Source organism: Epinephelus moara, chromosome 14, assembly GCF_006386435.1.
Source record: "Epinephelus moara isolate mb chromosome 14, YSFRI_EMoa_1.0, whole genome shotgun sequence".
Lineage (NCBI taxonomy): Eukaryota > Metazoa > Chordata > Actinopteri > Perciformes > Serranidae > Epinephelus > Epinephelus moara.
The window spans coordinates 31926252-31944358 of NC_065519.1; the positions used below are offsets into that span (position 1 = coordinate 31926252).

General features: G+C 40.8%; 1 protein-coding gene across 3 annotated transcripts in view; it reads right to left on the reverse strand.

Moving 5' to 3' along the window:
* Positions 1-18107, reverse strand: part of lrfn5a (leucine rich repeat and fibronectin type III domain containing 5a) — a 183440-nt gene that overhangs the window by 97258 nt on the left and 68075 nt on the right. Inside the window, exon 1 of one of the 3 annotated variants that reach the window (XM_050061577.1) lies at positions 1545-1652. The exons of the other annotated variants lie outside the window; for them this stretch is intronic. The gene's annotated coding sequence lies outside the window, so the exon portion shown is untranslated. Of the gene's footprint in view, positions 1-1544; positions 1653-18107 lie in introns of those variants that run through there. 3 annotated transcript variants of the gene reach the window in all.

Consider the following 18107-nt stretch of genomic DNA (forward strand, 5'->3'; position numbering starts at 1 on the left):
AACCCCCAGAAAGCAGAGTGCCAGATTTGCCAAAAGCAATTGGCATATCACAACTCAACGACAAATTTGGGAAATCACTTGAAAAATGTAAGTAGTAACTAGTAGGCCTAATATGCATTTTCCAGTTCCACCGGTATGCTCTGAGTCTGGTATCAGAGACACTTCTGATGCTCTGAGTTGCGCATCTATTTGACTGTACTGCAGTATGCGCCGAGGGTTTTAATTGGGTGTTCAGTCAAAAGTTAAACACTACTTATGTTTGTGAATATTTTTATCTTAATTCTAGTGTTGAAATAAACTACGTTTTCGCCATTTTTTTTTTTTTTTTTAAGAGCTTCATTAATGGCAGTGTTCTGCAACATAAACAGATATGGACACATTCTGCATATTTGGTCAGTGGATCAATTAGAAACAGGGACAAACAGAAAAAGCCTTCAAAGGCCTTCCAACAACTTCAAACAACTTCACACCCACAAGCTACATTTCATGTATTTAACAAATGTTAAAACAATAAGCCAACATATATATAGATAGCTGTCTTCTCTCCAATACAATGGAACTTGATGGCACTCGGCTTGTGGTGGTCTAAGAACAAAATCTGAAAAACTGAACAGCAATGTCTCTTTAAAAAAGCATGACCTGGTTACTTAAGATAATCCACAGTCCTTGGTGTGAGCAGTTTCATGGATCTATTTTCTTTCTACAGAACTACACCCAACATTACTGCACAGAAGGAAGCGTGCATCTACTCATAGACAAGAGGCTCGTACTCATAACAGCAAGAAATGTAATTACTAATGATGTTGTTCTTGGCTGAATTGTAATGTTAGCTATCTCAGTGGTGCTAGGTGAGTGAGCAATTGATACATACACAATTGACAACATCCCTCCTCCCAGTAAGACAGCAACCAAGCTGACCCCCAGTATGTAGACTGAGTGGGATTAGTAACTCTAGTGCAATTACTGCATTTCAACTAGTAATCTCTAATGCCTTGCAGCCCAACACTGCTAATTATTCCTGTAAAATGAAGATTAATTTGTAGGTAGCAAAGAAACAAAATCCAATATAACAAAAGTAAAATAAATTTATTTTGTTGCATGGCCCAGGTTTTTCACAGATGTGATTTCAAAGACTCTCTAACTTCCAACAGCTAAAAATCTGGTTATATCAGTATGTTACTAAACAGCACTTCATTATTGTCTGATCTTAAAATAAAAGTGGATATAGTATCACTAAAACTCAGTGTTGTTTGGTGTGCAGGTTGTTTGTGTGGAAAGCACTTTGATTTTTCATTCAAGTCATTGAACAGTAAAACTCAGACCTGCACACCTGGAACACAGACACTCAAACCCATGTGTATACACACACGGTAAATCAGGAATGCAAAACAGATCTCTCACTCCCTTAAGCATGCACACGGTCCATTAGCTGCCATTAACTAAAACCATTAGCTCCTGTGTTTCAATATATGGGATACTGGATACCAAATACCAGTCTATGCAACACACAATAGACACACAAACACACATGCACATATACATACAGATGGAGCCAAGCCATATCCTTATGGAATCAAACCTCTGAAGCTTGTTTGGCGTGTACAGCTGCATGGATGTAAAACTGCCAAGCATGACAAACTCTATGCTTATGTGAGTGGGTGTGTGTATGTGTGTGAGTGAGTGTTTGTGTGTAATGGTTGACCGAGTCCATGGATAGAGCCCACTGCCAGCCAGCCAGCAAGTCACTCTTCTGAATTATTGAAACAGGTCAGTAAGCAGGAGGAGAACAGTGTCTGTATGTGTGTGTGTGTGTGTGTGTGTGCGCGCGTTTGCAATTGTCTGTCTGTGTATACCACTGCACTGCAGATTCACAGCTTAAGCTTTCTGTTCTCTCCAGGACTGTATAGAAGGAATTAATGGTGCCTTCTATTTATTTCAAAGCCTATAAATGGAAAACAGGAACGGTGTCGAGTAGATTTTTGTACAAGTGTAAAATACTGAAAACAGTGGATTAGGAGCTTTTAGTTGAGCTTTCTGAATACAGAACACTATAACAAAACTGTAAGGGAAACTGTAATGAACTTATTCATATATGGAAATATTAGTACAGATCATATTTAAAGGAATTCTTCATCCACAACATGACCATTGTTTATCAATTAATTACTATGTATTGTGTTAAATTCAGGAAGGAAACGTTGGTTTTCTCTCATGCCTCCATGGTGAACAAAGAATCCAAAAAAGCCAAACAATATTCATAAACTGAAGTAATCAGGGGCCACCGTTAATAGCAGCAAAACTATATCAAAGCATCTGTACTTCCCCAAACATGCATTCTTGCTAAAGTCGTACTATTTAAAAACACTTTCGCTAACAAGTAGCACGCCCTGAACATGCCAGGGAACGCTGAGCCTGTTTATAATGAGATGTTAAATCGTAACGTTTTAGCATAAATACATGTGTTTGGGCAAAGTATCCTCATACAATGGTTCATATTATATCCTACACACATAACAGTTTGTATGATATCCTACGAATAACCTTCTCATGATTGGCTTTATGTATGTAACGTAAAGTTACATAATTAATATAAAGTTACCAAGGTTCAACTTTGGAAAAGCAACATGGTTGGGCGCCTTTAGGCTTAGGAAAATAAAGCAGTCTGTCCTCATAAATTTTTCATATGTTTTCCTATGAAAAGCAGTGCACCCAAATTTGTACATATCCCATGTATTTTGAAATGCTGTGATCACGTGACCAACGTGCTGACAGCAGTAAACAAGGAAGCAGTCAAAACACTTGTAAGGAGGCAGGTTGGGACGGTGGATGGGTCACAAAAAATGGACTTTCACCCGGGACTTTGCCCTGGATTTGTGTGTTTGGATCTGTGTGAACTTTGGCTGAACTTGGAGTCATTTGAAGGTACATCCCCACCATGTTTCTTTTCCGAAACCAAACCACAGTAACTTTTATTGCCTAAACCCAACCTCTGTAACTTTACGTCAATTATGTAACTGTGTGTTAAGAACGTAACATCATTTGTGGGGTGCAAATTCGTAGGATAGCATACAAAGTGTTGTGCTTGCATTTCTTGTTTGAGAATACATTGGCTAAAGTTACTATGGCTAGGTTTAGGAAAAGATATATGGTTACAATGTACTTTAAAATCACTCAAAGCTCATGGTTGCAAACACCAGTCTCCTGGGGAAAGTCCTGGGTTTTGTTACTCATCCACCACCCCAACCTGCCTGGTGCACTGGTCGCATGATTGCAGCCTTCCCAAAAACATGGGTTATACATGTTTTACTGGCTAGTGATTACATGGGATACATATGAATTATGGTGCATTACTTTTTGTAGGTAAACATACGAACAGTGCATGAGAAGTACTGAGCAAATGACTGGATAAATGAGACTTGGATTATACTGCACAAGTTGTATGGGAGATTGTTAACAGATGTTTTGATAAAGTTTTGCTGGTTCTAAATGCGGGCCCTGATTACTTCAATTTATGAAAAAATTTTTTTTTCCTTTTTGGATTTTCTTAAGGCATATGAGAAAAACAAAGTTTTCTTCACAATTCTAAGCAACATGCAGCAAGTAACTGACGTACAAATGGTCATTTTGCATTTGAAGTATTCCTTTAATAGTTCTTCAGAAGCCTCTCTGAGTTTTCAAGTATATCTGGAACAGCTTTACTGTTCCTCTCTTTGGTTGTCCTGTGTTGTTTTTTCCTTCAACCTCATAGAGCTAGCATAAATAGTTCCGCAGAATAAATACCAAGGGTAACCAATGTTCCTAGATGAGATAAATATAAAGGCGGCAGACAGAGCCTCTGATCTTTGCTGCTGTGATATTTAACGCACCAGTGGAACAGATGTACAAACAAGTTGTTGCACTTTTCAGCACCTGAGCAAAAAATACAAGGATAATGTTCTTTGACTACAAGCCTGGCTCTTTTGCTTTTGTTTGAATACGCTCAGGTATTAGTTAAAACATCAATGCACTGCAATAATTTCTGGAAAAATTCAGTTCAAAAAGCAGTATTTAACTCAGTACAATTTCATAGCAATTACAAATGCCACTGCAAATTAACAGCTCAAACAGTAATCAAAGCACCTGGTGCATCTCAGAGATTAACAGAGACACAATAAAAAGAAGATGTGAAGTATTTAACTAATTATTTTTTAATGTAACAAAAAATTAGCTGAGGTTGAGAAGGTATTTTGACCCAGGCTAAGTCAAGGCGGTTTTTATTGTTTTAAATCTGCTTTTGGGGAGTTATTATCATCTGTGCTGACAATACAAAAGTCATGTGCAAAGTTAACTTATGTGTCTATAAAAACTATAAAAGTCTTTTCAGTTCTACCTTCAGATGAATGATTGCATGGTTCCTCTGAAGAAGGTTCTGCAGCCATTGCATGATGAGTGGGATAAAGGCTAAGCTATTTCTTTATGAATATAGAAGACCAACTTATCTAAGAACATTTGAAGGTGATGGGACAGAATTTGCACAAATTAGATGACGTGCGTTTGTTGTCTAAAGGCATTTGCATTTTTACAACTCCTGGCCTGGAGGCCACCATTTTCCTATCACCATAAAGATGCTAATTGTTTTCTAATTTTTTTTTTTTTAATATTCTCCAATTTACACCTGTATTCTTTGCTTCTGCAAACCTCTCCAATGTCCCCTCAGTGGCAATAAAGATTGTACCGACTCAGCTTATCTTACAGATGCACTGAGTCATCTTTGCACATCAAGAGGTGTATAAAAAATGCAGATATGGATAAAAGTATACAGTGAATGAGTAAGGCTAATTAGTGCGGCAGTATGTTCGAGTCAAGCCTTTTCAGTAGAAATAGAGCACATTATGGCTCCCACATATTTACTCACACTAACTCATCCAGTCACTCTGACACACCACAGAGCTGGTAGTGTACTACGGAGAGCACTTATAGAACTGAGGTGTGGTCAATCAGTGGTGGTCACACAGCTCAGCCTGCATTTCAGAGTGTGTGCCTGAGTAAGCAAACTGAATTCTGTGTGGGCGTAACATCGCTCGAAAGCTAAGACTTTCAGCAGCTGTGCAACTGGATTCAATGCAAATAATCCACATGCTCTTTGAACAAACACACACACACACACACACACACACACACATAAAAAAAAAAAAAAAAACCATAAATATCAGACAACACAACAATCACCAGCTGTGGCTATGTTCAAATGCAGCTCAGTTACCCAGTAAACGGTGAAGTGCTGATTTACATATTGCCAGACAGAAGTGTGTAGTGTTGGTTTGGAAAACAGATACCTGCATTTCGGCACTGACTTGGACTTGGCAACAGCCGACATCATCTCTGGATTTACAGTATTTTGTCATTTACCTATTCCTAAAGCAAACAAACAAAAAAATGGCAAAGCCTGATTATTTTCCTTAAAGTGTTATTCACACCACACCACACTGCTTCAGTTCAATACATTCACCAGCTGTGAAAACCAGGAAACTGCTATTATAACAATGTTTCAATGCAAAGTCAAACAGTGCATCGGGCTGACAGGACTTCACCGGGGCTGAGACTAACGGTTGCTTACGGAATCACTATAGTTCACAAAGACTATTAATGTAGAGGCTGACTGCACTGTCTGCACGACATGGTAATATTTGGTTTATGTAGGACAGGAGTGCCCAGTAGCTACTGAGTGTTTTTTTGTTTTCTTTTTTACTTTACTGGCTGCTTTTTTGTTCTGGTTCTGAAATCAGTGGTTATGCATTCACTTCAGGGTTTATGTTAGGTGGCATATGCCGGCTTTTGGCAGGTATCACGATAGATCAGATAAAAATATCTGGCTAAAATGTACTCTGGAAAATCTGCCAAAAAAGTAAATGAATTAATTAATAGTTTATTAAACAACGGTGTGATTTATATGATACTGTGCCATGAAAACTTAATATATATTTGTATTTTGCAGATCATATTTGGGGATATTTATTACCAATAGATCTATTTATCCACCGAAGCAGCACAGGGTGTGTCCCTGCCTCTTTAGAGTATCAGCGGCAGTCGCAACCCTCCTTTTAGCGCACTCGTGGTAGTTAGATGTAGTCAGGTTACAGTGTTACGGATCACATTCTCTCTAGGAAGACCTTCAACACCTTGCAGGTTTCCTGGCAGAACAAATTGGTGGATAGAGGACTTGATGATTAACAGTTATGCTTGGCACAGCGAGTCCTTTTCCTCTTTTGCCTCTGCTACTAAACCAACACATTGTCACTCTGACCTTGTTACATATTGACGTTTGGTCATTGGTTCACTGCAGTTCAAATGTAGGCTATTTCAGGTGGTTTTTCTATAGGCTACGACTGGAATTCTGGAATATTACCGGCCATATTGCCCTTCAAGAAAAAGTCTCTAAACTCTGAACTCTAAACTCTGATTCAGTTGTCAATGCAATTTAACTCAGTTTTTGTCAGAAAATTAAATAGTTTTGCAAGTTTCTGTGACTTTGAGGAAATTAGCATTCATTGATGTTAATTATGTAATGCTGGCATCAAATGCATAGTACTAGCTTGCTAGCTAGCTGGCTGTATCCCCAAAAGGGTGACTCATTTCATCTGCAGAAATGAAATTGAGTAGTAACAATATTTTTACTGACAATTTCAGCCTGGGTTTCTCTGAATGCAGTATGAGCCTTTGTGCATCATTCAATTTGGAATATCTGAGCTTGAACTTCAACCATTTACATTCACAAGAGCGGATGCCTCTAAATAAGCATTCTTATGCCTGACGAGCTAATCATAACAGTGGGTGTTCCCTGAATGCATGATGATCCATGCATTGTACATTGTACCTCAGCCGCAAATGTCAACCCAATGGTGTTTGTGGTTCAAAAGTCAGGATCACTGAAGTCATTAGGATTTATCTTCTGGGGACAATGAATGTCTGTACTCAAGATATTTCAGTATTTCAACAACTAGAAAGAAAAAGTACCCAATATATACCATTGAAGAGAAAAAAGCAGCACATTTGAGAAGCTGTATTCATACACTGCTCACAATTTATATTTTAAAAATGACTCAAACAAGTAACCGAAACACTGTCGTTAAAGCCCTAAAAAGGACGTGGCCTTGAGCAAAAATTAGAAGTCATGAAAGCTGAAAAAGGAGTTTTATAAGACTCTTTCAATCTCTCATAATGTGTGGAAGTTTTTGAATGTCAAAAAAACTCTACTGACGCCCATCTCCAATAAAAAAAAAAAAAAAAAAAAACACAACCAAAAATTTTTTTTTTTTTCATTTTTCATTATTCAGTGCCTCACATCATGCTTTTTTATTTCACATGGCTCTGTGTATAAATGTAAACACCAGATGACAACACACCATGTGTGTGTGCGTGTGTGTTTGTGTGTTTGTGTGTGTGGTGGGGGGTTCTCTCCAGCTGGAGCATCTTTCATCTTTGCATCTGTCATTCATTCTCCACCTCATCCCTCTGTCTCTGTGACTGCACCCCACCCCTCCTCTCTCTGTCTCTCCCTCTCTCTGCCTATCTATCTATCCATCCATCTCTGCCCACCCAACTCCCTCTCCCTTCCCATCATCCCTCAGTGCATCTGGCTCTATCCACCCCCTTAGCTGCTCTGTCATGGTGGAAACCCAAAGTGTGTTGGAGGAAGATCAAACCCCTCTTTGTATTGTGCGTTTCAAGATTTAAAACCACAGTAAAAACCTAACTACACAGCATTCAAGCTCCCTTCTAAACTTTATTCTCACATTTATCCATAACAAATGCAGTTCTTGTCAATATATTTTATGTAACTGTTTCCTAATGGTAGATTACTTTTGCACTTAGGGAGTTATAGCATTTAGCTAGCTGTTCTAAATGTACATAAATGTCTTACCAAGTCAATCAGGAAATGCATCCAGCTTGTCATTTAGTTGCAACAAAGAGGGATGAATGGGGGTGATGAACAAGATAAAGTGAGAGAGATGTAAATGGAGGGTGGAGGTAAAGAAACACAATGTGTGTGTGCACGCATGAAAAGAAAATCTCTGCTGTCTGTCTGCTGCACTGCTAACAGATGTAACACACAAATCCACAAAGGATTATCGGAAATTAGATTATTCATACCAGAGTGTATTAGTAACTGGAGAAAGAGTGAAATGAAGGAAAACAGGTTTTCAGGCGGGCTGACAAACTGTGTTTATATTGAAATGTTTTACTGTATTCATTTTATACCTTTTTTTGGGCTGATAGATTTAAAATTATGCACCATAGAAAATATCTTATAAATGCAGATACTGCTCTCCGCCTTTAAATGATCTTAAGGAAATGCAAGTGTGTAAGTGTAGCATTTTTAAATATAGTTTATGGTTTATAGAGATTAAAGGGGGGGGGGGGGGGGGTCAGGGTACATCCTGGACAGGTCGCCAGACTATCACAGGGTTGACACATAGAGACAACCATCAGTACTCACATTTACACCTAAGGGCAATTTAGACACATCAGTTATCCTAGCTTGCATGCCTTTGGACTGTAGAAGGAAGCTGGAGTACCTGGAGAAAACCCATGCTAACATGGGGAGAACATGCACACTGCACAGAAGGGCTCTCCCATCCCGGGGTCCGAACCCCCCACCCCTGGTTCGAACCAGGAACCCCCTTGCTGTGAGGTAACAATGCTAACCCCTCCACCAACGTGTTAACCTGGCGTTGCCAGACCCAATTGGCAAAACGCGAATGGGTCTGGACACGGAATGTACATTTCCTCTATTCCCGAGGGGCGGTATCAACGGCTGTCACTCAGAGTGCCCCTTCACGCAATTGGAAAGACGGTAAACCAATCCGAGTAAACGAAACGTGTGACATAGGCTAGCACAACGCCACTGTAAACAGACCAGCAAGCAAGTGCAGCGTGCAGCGGAGATGAGCTGTGATGATGTCTGGGAAAGAGTGTTGCCGTCTTTGCCAAAAAAATATTTTAGTAAAAGGTGTTATTAAAAACAATGTTCTAGTATTTGACAAAACAGGGAAGGACAAATCCGTTTTCAACTGACTTGTCGACATAGGAGTGACTTTGAAAGAAAGCCCCAAAAAATCTGCACAAACACACTCTGCTCCTTGTCCCTCCTATTCTGAGGACGTGATTTCAAATAACCCCAAAGTAATAAACGGTTGTGATTGGCCCGGTAAGCCAAAGCCGATGCCAGAATTTGCATTTATGATTCCATGGCCAGACTGATCTGTGGAGCGAAATAGAATATGAGCTCGCAAGATCAGGATGGTTTCACCAGGCTACCAATGTGTTGCCCTACCCTTAAAATTTATTTTGAAATCAACATAATAAATGCTAAGCATACATCAAACAGTAAACTGACCAGGTTAAATTTCACTTGGTCCACTATCAAGTCAGAAGCTGAAAGAGAGCAGTTACTGCTATTCTGCTAAGCTAACCTAGGTACTTCTTAAAAGCTGTATATTTCATTTTCATGACTCAGTTAAGCTACTGCCTCATTCAGTTATGTGAAATAACAAACAAAATTGCCGAGATGCAGGTTTATTGTAGCTAATATTTTTCCAGTCAGCCACAGTAACAGGATGTTGCTATGGCTAAATGTACTTGCTTACTTGATGAAGTCCTCTTGCTTTAGCTGTTGACCTTACTGTCACACTCTGACAGACAGTGACGTGCAGTACATGTAAGGGCTCTAGATTCCATAGATTACCAAGCCAAAGAGCATTAACTGCAGCCTGCAAAGCCACAATTCAGTGACTACACAGCTGTGGTGCAGTTAGGCTGCTGCAGTTGGGTTTGGTAAATGGATACATGTTGTTTTCACAGAACTTATACACTGATACTGAATCATAATTTGTATACAAAAAAAGCAGACGTCAAAAGGTTTCAGTTTCAATCTAACATGAGGGTAGAGCTAAGAGCCTTTAGGCTTTGTATAGTAGTGTGTATAGGTGGTGCTGTATAGTAAGCAGGTGATTGCTCCAGTCCACTGGCAGACAGATAATCTCAGATCACCCAGTGCCCCCTTAAGCACATAATCCTACATTATATTGCAGATGAGAAACAATGGAAAGAGGGGTTATCTGCTAACTGGAGATTCATAGCCACGAGGTTATACCTTGTTATTTAATAATACTGGCATGACTGTTATGTAGTTGGAGTGCAGGCCCTTCCAAAGGGGGGTATCCTCCTCTGGTCACCAAACTAGTATTTCACCTTCAACAATCACAGAGGACTGAGAATGTATTAATGTAAAGAAAGTGAGCACCCAACTCTTCAAAACTTAAGCATCACTCCAAAACAGATGTACATTCACCGACACACACAGTAAAGTTGCACTCACTTCAAGCAAGGTTTCCTCTAAAATCCCATTGCTACCGACTTAGCTCCACTTAAGCTCCTTTCACACTAACAGAGGCAGTGAAAAAAGATACAGCAAAGGATCACCTTGCTGGTTTTAGAGCCTTTCACAGCGTTCTTTTGAAAAACCAATGAACACAACAAAATGCAGCTACACCTTTTGGTTAAAACGCTTGGATATTCGATCTGAAGTACTTTTAAAGTCCAAACCGTCTGAAACATATTTTGATGTTTTTGCTTTGCATGAATTGAATGCACACACACTGAAGGGGATTTGGAACTCAAATGGCCTGTTAATAACAAGGCAAATATGCATGGTTCATGCAGCTTGTTTTGCTTATTTCTACTCAATTGTGTGAGATGTCTGCCTCATAGAGAAAATGACAATGTTCTTGACCTACAAAAAAGACATTCTGCTTTCCTCGTCTTTCCTTTTTCACATTTTCAAGATGCATTGTGTCTTCTTCACAAATCACATTATACACAATACTCATACTACACTTATTGTTGTTAAGTGTAGCCTCTGCTCCTGCTGTATTTCTGTCTGGACTTTGAAGCACCTTCCTCACTGACTCGTGATATATAAAAGTGTTGGACTGTCAGTTGACAGGCTCATCCCTTTGAATGAACATGAGCTTGGTATCCTCTCAGTACAGTAATACGGTTGCTGTTGTGCAGAGGAAGGTTTGCTGACTCCTTCCTAATTACGCACAGGTTCAAGGCTTGTGATTACTGTGGATCAGAGCAGAGTTCAGCCTTTAATATTTGGTGGCAGAGTTTTAATAACATAAGCCAAAGCTGTTGCTAAGTAACTGGTAAATCACTGTTAAGAAACATCCCCATACCTATTTTATCCATATCATCTTTCAGGGTTTGGCATATGTACTGTGTGTTGAACCTTTCATCACACTGGAGGATGCATGTGTAAGGTAGGTAATGTCAGTCACATTCAAAGCAAATCATGTATCTGAATTCTCTTGAATTACTGCTCAGATTTATCTTTTATTTATTAATTTATTTATTAGCTTCTGGGTAATTGGTGCCAGAAAAAAGAGAAACCTTGCCATGTTGGAGGTAAGCATCACCAGTGGGATATATCCCATTGATTTTTCATCTTCATGCTGATGCAATGCAATGAAAAATAAACCCCCTGTGTCAATGAAAAATAAACCCCCCTCAAATCCTCTGTGAGAGTAGTTTAGTATGCTACATGTTTTCTGCTGGCGGACAGAGATGCACATCACATTCAAAGTTGCACAAAATGACCACAGTAATCTATGAAAGGATGGCGGAAGGCTGATCAATAACAGTGACTCAACAATTTCTTGGCCAAGTGCTGAGACGCCTGGTTTGCAAAAACTCATCCTCCAATACATATTCACTGTTTTGGAACAATAACCTCCCACTCAGCAGAATCACAAGATACTCTGAATCCCTGGGTCTCTGCTTTAATTAGCTCTCTCGCTCTGAGCCTTTGCACACATGATATAAGTATGTGTTCGGATCATTGGAACTTATGTTGATTTGATAGTTGCTGTGGTTTCCCATATGCTTAAAGAAGGGCTTCACCGATAGAAACTCTCAGAAACATGTCTGAATCAGCACCAACGAGCTGAGGACACATATCCAATCAAATGTGAGAACAATGTCTCAGAGATGCTGTCAGCTCCAGATTCAGCACCTCAGAAAGAGAGTGATGCTGACACAAAAGGAGTGACATTTGTTAATAAACCTATTAAACATACTGATACTCTTCTAATAATGTCTGAGCATATTAATTTCAGTCTGAAAGCATTGCTGATGTTGCAAAGTGCTCATCCGTCATGAAAGGTGCCGCTCAAAAGGTTGACAGTTTAGTGGACACAAAGAATGCAGCTTAGTTATTTTCATCACAGGTTAATCCGTCAATTATTTTTCCAGTTAATCATTCAGTATATTAAATTAGAAATAGTGACCTTCAAATGTCTCGTTTTTTTTACCTGACCACCAGTTCAACTCAGACATTCAATTTGATTTAATTTGAAATTATGTACAATACAGAAAAGCAGTGAACACTCACATTTGAGAAGCTGTTGCCAGAAAATGTATGGCATTTTTACCTGACTGCATAAATTCCTTGAATGGTTAAAGCTAGGGTAGGCGGTATTATTCTAGCATCCTTGGGCAAAAATCGTGTAGAAAAAAAAACCTTTGAGCATATTGAAATTTAAGTGGTCAGGAAAAGCGCTACCAATTAGCTCCGGAGACTGACCCCAGTCAGCAGCTGCAGTATCCTGAATCCAGCCATTGCAAGCCCCAGCTTGGTGAGACCGGACAGTCAGGACTCCCCACCGGATCAGAAAACTTTCTGTTGCTGCCGTTACACAGATTAGATGTGGCACTGCTTCTGGCCACCAGCTCACTGTGCCCACTGATTTTGAGTTCCTGCAGAGGTCTGTTCCCAGAGCCATTGACCACCCTTCCCTGGCAAAGCAGTCTACAGCATAATTCTTGTCACAGTCCCTGTCTCTCATTCCCCTCCTGTCACTCTGCTGCAGTGATTTTCCACTCTCCCTCCCTCTGCTCCACTCTACCTGCCAGCCACGCCCACCTTATCAGCCCAACTCTGCTCACCTGCCTACACAGCTGCAGCTCATCATAATCAGCCCTGCATATAAGCCTCTCCAGCACTCTCACTCGTTGCCAGATTGTTCTTCAGCGTCATGCGAGACTTTCCAGCGTTCATCTCCTGTCTGATCTCCTGTTGCCGACTCTGCCTGTTCCCGACCTGCTCTCCTCGTCTGCCTCCCGGTAAACTCACCTGCCTTCTGTCCCTGACCTCGTGCTCTGCCTCAGTGTTTCTGGTGTCTGACTGCTCGGCTGGTAACGACTCCTCCGCCTGGCCCCGTTTATCCTCCTGCCTGCTCCCCATCGGTGCCTCTGCCTTCGCGGACTGCTCATCTGGCTACGACCCCCCCGCCTGCCTCCGATCGCTCCTCTGCTCTCTCCCCGTCGGCACCTCCGCACGTGCAGCCGGCTCTTCGGGCCACGGAGCTTCCTCCTCGTCGTCATCGGCTGAAGTAAGCTACTTCTCTTCCCCTCACACCAAAAGAGAACTGAACTGTTTGGAGCCGGGGGCTAAGGAGCTTCCCCTCGGTTCCACGGCCGACTCCGGCCGCGTCTCTTCCCCTTGTCTGAGCCCCAGAGACTGTGTGAGGGCTTTCAGCCCGAAGAACGAACTTTATTCTGTGTTTATTCAGTCTGCTCCGTACCTTGTTTGCTGTGGTGAAAATAAAGGTCATTACCAACTGTTCCTGAGCACCTGTGTACTGCATTTGGGTCCATACCACACCCTTCTCAAATTCTTGTCTCTTTTGTGGTGTCATAAACAGAGAGAGAGCTCTAAAGTAAAATAAAACAGAATAAATCAATGTATGGGAAGCACTGGCTTACTGTATGAAGCCAGGGTTCCCATACATTCACTTATATGTGGTGGCCCACCACGATCAAAACATCTACTGCCGGGGCGTTGGTGGCTTAGTGGTAGAGCAGGCGCCCCATGTACAAGGCTGTTGCCGCAGCGGCCCGGGTTCGACTCCAGCCCTTTGCTGCATGTTACTCCCTCTCTCTCTCCCCCTTTCACACTTGTCTGTCCTATCCATTAAAGGCTAAAAATGCCCAAAAAATACCTTTAAAAAAACAAAAAAAAAAAACATCGGCCACGCTTTGATTACGGTTGCAACGGTATTACGATTGAAACTATTTTGTTAATGGAAGTATGTGTAAAAAGTCTCCCCTTTGAAAATAACTAAAATAAAGGTGAGATTCAAGGTCTAGGTGCATTTTGTCAAATTTGTAGATAAGGAAATGTATATGATATAATAACAGTCAACTTTTATATCACAGTACACCTTGAAACCAGTATTTTAGGAGCTGGATGGCACATTAGGTGCACTGTTGGAATATATATACTGTTTGGTTATTAATGGCTCCACACTCACAGTGCAGAGTGCACTCTGGGCACAGGTTGAGCGCAGAACATTAGGTGCCATTAAAGTGAAACGTAACAGTTTATTGTGGTAAGTCCAACAGTTCACCTGTGCTGTGTTCGGGGACTCGCTAAAACCTCGAAATTTGGAGAGGGGACACAGACTAATACACAAGGACACAGGCAGGACACATGGGGAGCGCATGCATATGTCCGCACTTGTCAAGTGGGAGGGGCATAGGACCGAGAAGTTAGAGGGTGAATGATGTATTTTCTTTTCTTTTTCCCTTTCCAGACATCTGCATACCCCAGCTTTGATTAACTATCAAAGTATTTGGAAACCTCATTTTATGTTGATCAACATTTTTTTTTCCAGCGGTTTGTCTGATTCAACTGTATTGTACTGTAGTATGCAGTTATTCAAATATATCGGATGACCACACATCTTAAGCACAGTGTCAGACACTGCTGTTTTAAAATACTATACACTTGCTTGATCATCAAACTAGAACTGAAACCTTCTGTTGATTAGTCAATTGACAGAAAATGATTAGCAACTATTATTTGTTTCAATCATTTAATAAAAAATAATGAGACAAAAAAGCTATTTTTCTTTCAACAGAAATGGAGAAAGTTCACACTGTTTGGTTGGTATATTTTCACCACAGTGGTAACAGTGATTTGCAAGCACTGCTTGCACACACAAATTATTGTCAAAATTTGCTAGTCCTACAGTGCTATTACATGCCAGTATGACTTTTGTTTTGATTAATGAAATGTATCAAAATGAACCAGAGGAAATCACTATGTGTTGCAAATTTCAGCTACCATGATGCAAATTTGATGCAATGAGCCCCAGGGTTTCTGATGTGAAGGACCTTTTCCTCATCTTCTGTTAAAACTTGACTTACTGGACTTTATCATTCATGTGCTGCATGCTGAATCATTTACTTTCTACATTTAAATTAAGTGTGAAGTACGGTATAGATCCTTCTTGGAGGCAAAGATACCTGCATGAGGTAATGATATTCACAGAATCTTCCCCAGTAAGTAGACCTAGTCATCGGGTGGGACAACATGGCCACACAGCCTCTTTTATATCTCTTTCAGGGAGGGACTTATTGCTGGTCTTCAAACTGCTGCACACTCATTTGAAGCATGGATGAATCAGAGCAGCAGTTGAAGCCAGTAATTTTAGCCTGGTCACAACCACAGTCCTTTTACCGGGTAGTCCGGGAATTTACCGGCAATCCAGACTCTGAAGAGGTTATCCTGACAGGAACATCCCCTTCTTTGAAACAGCAATGCCAGACAGTCACCCTGACAGCTGTTTAGTATTTTCCGTCAGTTCCCTGGCTAAGTCAACACAGGCTTAATCTCCTGCCGTGAAAGAAAGTTTTATCTATTTATTTCATTTTCACTTATTTATTTCATTTGGGATTTACGCCATTTGGATTTCATGAAACAGGTGGTCCAGAGATGCGTAAGTGTAATCCACTCAGAATAATACTGTTATTTGTTCCAGACTGTTAAGTCCATTGAGCTGCATTTCGGTGATATGTCAGGATGAATACATTTTCACAGGCCAGCCAAGCAGATGGTTTGTCCTCAAAAAAAGGAAGAGGAGAATAAGAAGGAGCTGAATGTCGGTGGTAAGCACACATGTAGAACATTTTTTTTAGGCAGTTTACAGATGTTTGCATACAGAAAGGGAGGGTTTATGTTTTATAATAGGATGGCTGAGGAAAAAAAGAGTAAAGGAAGGGAGGTAGGGATTCTTTCTCTTTTTTTAGGCCAAATGATTCTGGACATAGGCTTGTTTTCTCCTGTAATTTCAGGGGGGGTGCTCCTTACAGGAGATTGGTTTCCACACCAGCTTTTCCACTGGATTGTGTGGAAAATTTGAAACTCTGACACGTCACATACCTGTGTTTGGCTGGCTCGGCTGTTCAGGTACTTCTGGGCAGTCCACACGCCAAGAAGATGATATTATTGGAGCCGACTTATCCGTCGCCGGTAAGCCAATGTCCGCCGTATTTGACAGGAATACATTACTGTCTGTGTCTGTGACCCCCGTTCAACCCACAATCTGTGACCCCCGTTCAACCCACAATCGGTGGGATTCGCCTTTAGTTTCTGCTGGTGGTTGAAATCTGGTGAATGATTTAAGCCTATATTTTGCTCGCTCAAAACTATTTTTAGTCGCAAATGCGAGTGCCGTGACGGACGGATCGCCACACAGCCGACATTTTACTCCGCCTGTCACGGCACGCTGTTTGATTGCGTTATCAAAACACGCCGCTATTATTCGGCCTTGCTTTTAACTTATTCCACCGAATACCGAATGTGTGTTTTTTTTGCAATATTCGGCCGAATATATTCGGTTACCGAATATTCGGTGCATCCCTACTGCCAACAAAGTTAGGATTTGCCACAGACCATGCATACGCATAAATGATGAAGGCTGGACTGTGTAAACCTTGTAACTAGATGCATAGCAAATAAAAACTGCATCCATTAAAAAAGCTTTAATAGACAACAATATTTAAAACCATTAATGTACTAATTAGTGATGGTGGAATGAAGCCTCATGAAGCATTTTCTTTATTTTCTGAGCCCACTAGATGGTGCTCTTGGTTTAAAGAGAGAGGCTAAAAGAATAGAAATCTGGTGTGTTTTAAACCTTTTGTTGAACAAAAAGGCAGCAGACTCTGGGGTCTTTGTCGGACCTGATTGTATTGCATTGTTTTGCACAGCGGTGACCGGATCTTTGCTCTCAAACCACAAAAAAATGTGATGGCACAACAGTCTCCTTCAGTACATTATTCTATGCTATGCCCGTAACCTGCGGGACCCGCAAATGGACCTGCGGGTCGGGCAGCAGTGATTGTCTGTTAAATCGGTCTGTAAATGATATTTTGACATTATTGGCTATTACTGTCATGGCATCCAAAGGTACTGATGTGTTGAGCAGGTGACAGTCCGCAGCTGTTTTCAAAACACACTTGTGTCATGCACTCCAAAAGAAACTTGTTGAAACTTTAAACAATAATTTATTGTACAAAAGTGGGGAAACAAACGTTGACAAAAATGGTTCCATAATTCATATTGAATTCAAAAGATAACGAAAAAACAGCTACAAGTTAGAGGGAATAGTGATAAAAGAAAACTTGGCATTGATCCACAGCCTCAGACGGATGCGCTCAAGCGTGCCGTGCGCACAAGCTCAGTTGGTAGGCTATACTATATTTTCACATTTTTAAAGCAGCTGTGCGGAACTTTTCGTTTTCGTTGATTATAGCGCCCCTTTGGTCGAAGCGGTATGACACCCACAGCCTGGTGTCGTAAAATTCCGACTGCAGCCGGCAATTACCGCATGCATTTGTTTTGGAGAGCGAGAGGATTAACTAACGCCAGGTCAGTCCAAGTAATTAGTGGAAACAGCAAAATTACTCAGTAAATTCTCCTGTCGTGTTTCTGTTCTGATCTAATCTGTTGTGTAGTTTGAGCTACTAAGGCTACCGTAGTAGTGTGAGCCTCAAGTTATTCTGGGTAATGTAGTAACCGTTGTTGTGCTACTGGAAACAATGAGAAGCAGCTGTGTACGTTCAGTGTAAGGAGGAATAAACAGTTAACAAGTCATCTGCTGAGTCCGCATTATTATGTGAAAAGAATACTCCGACGATTTGGGAGTTATACCCTTTCTCTATCATTTTCATATTGAGACAGCGGTTAGCATGGCACTTGTAGGGGGTCAGTACATCTT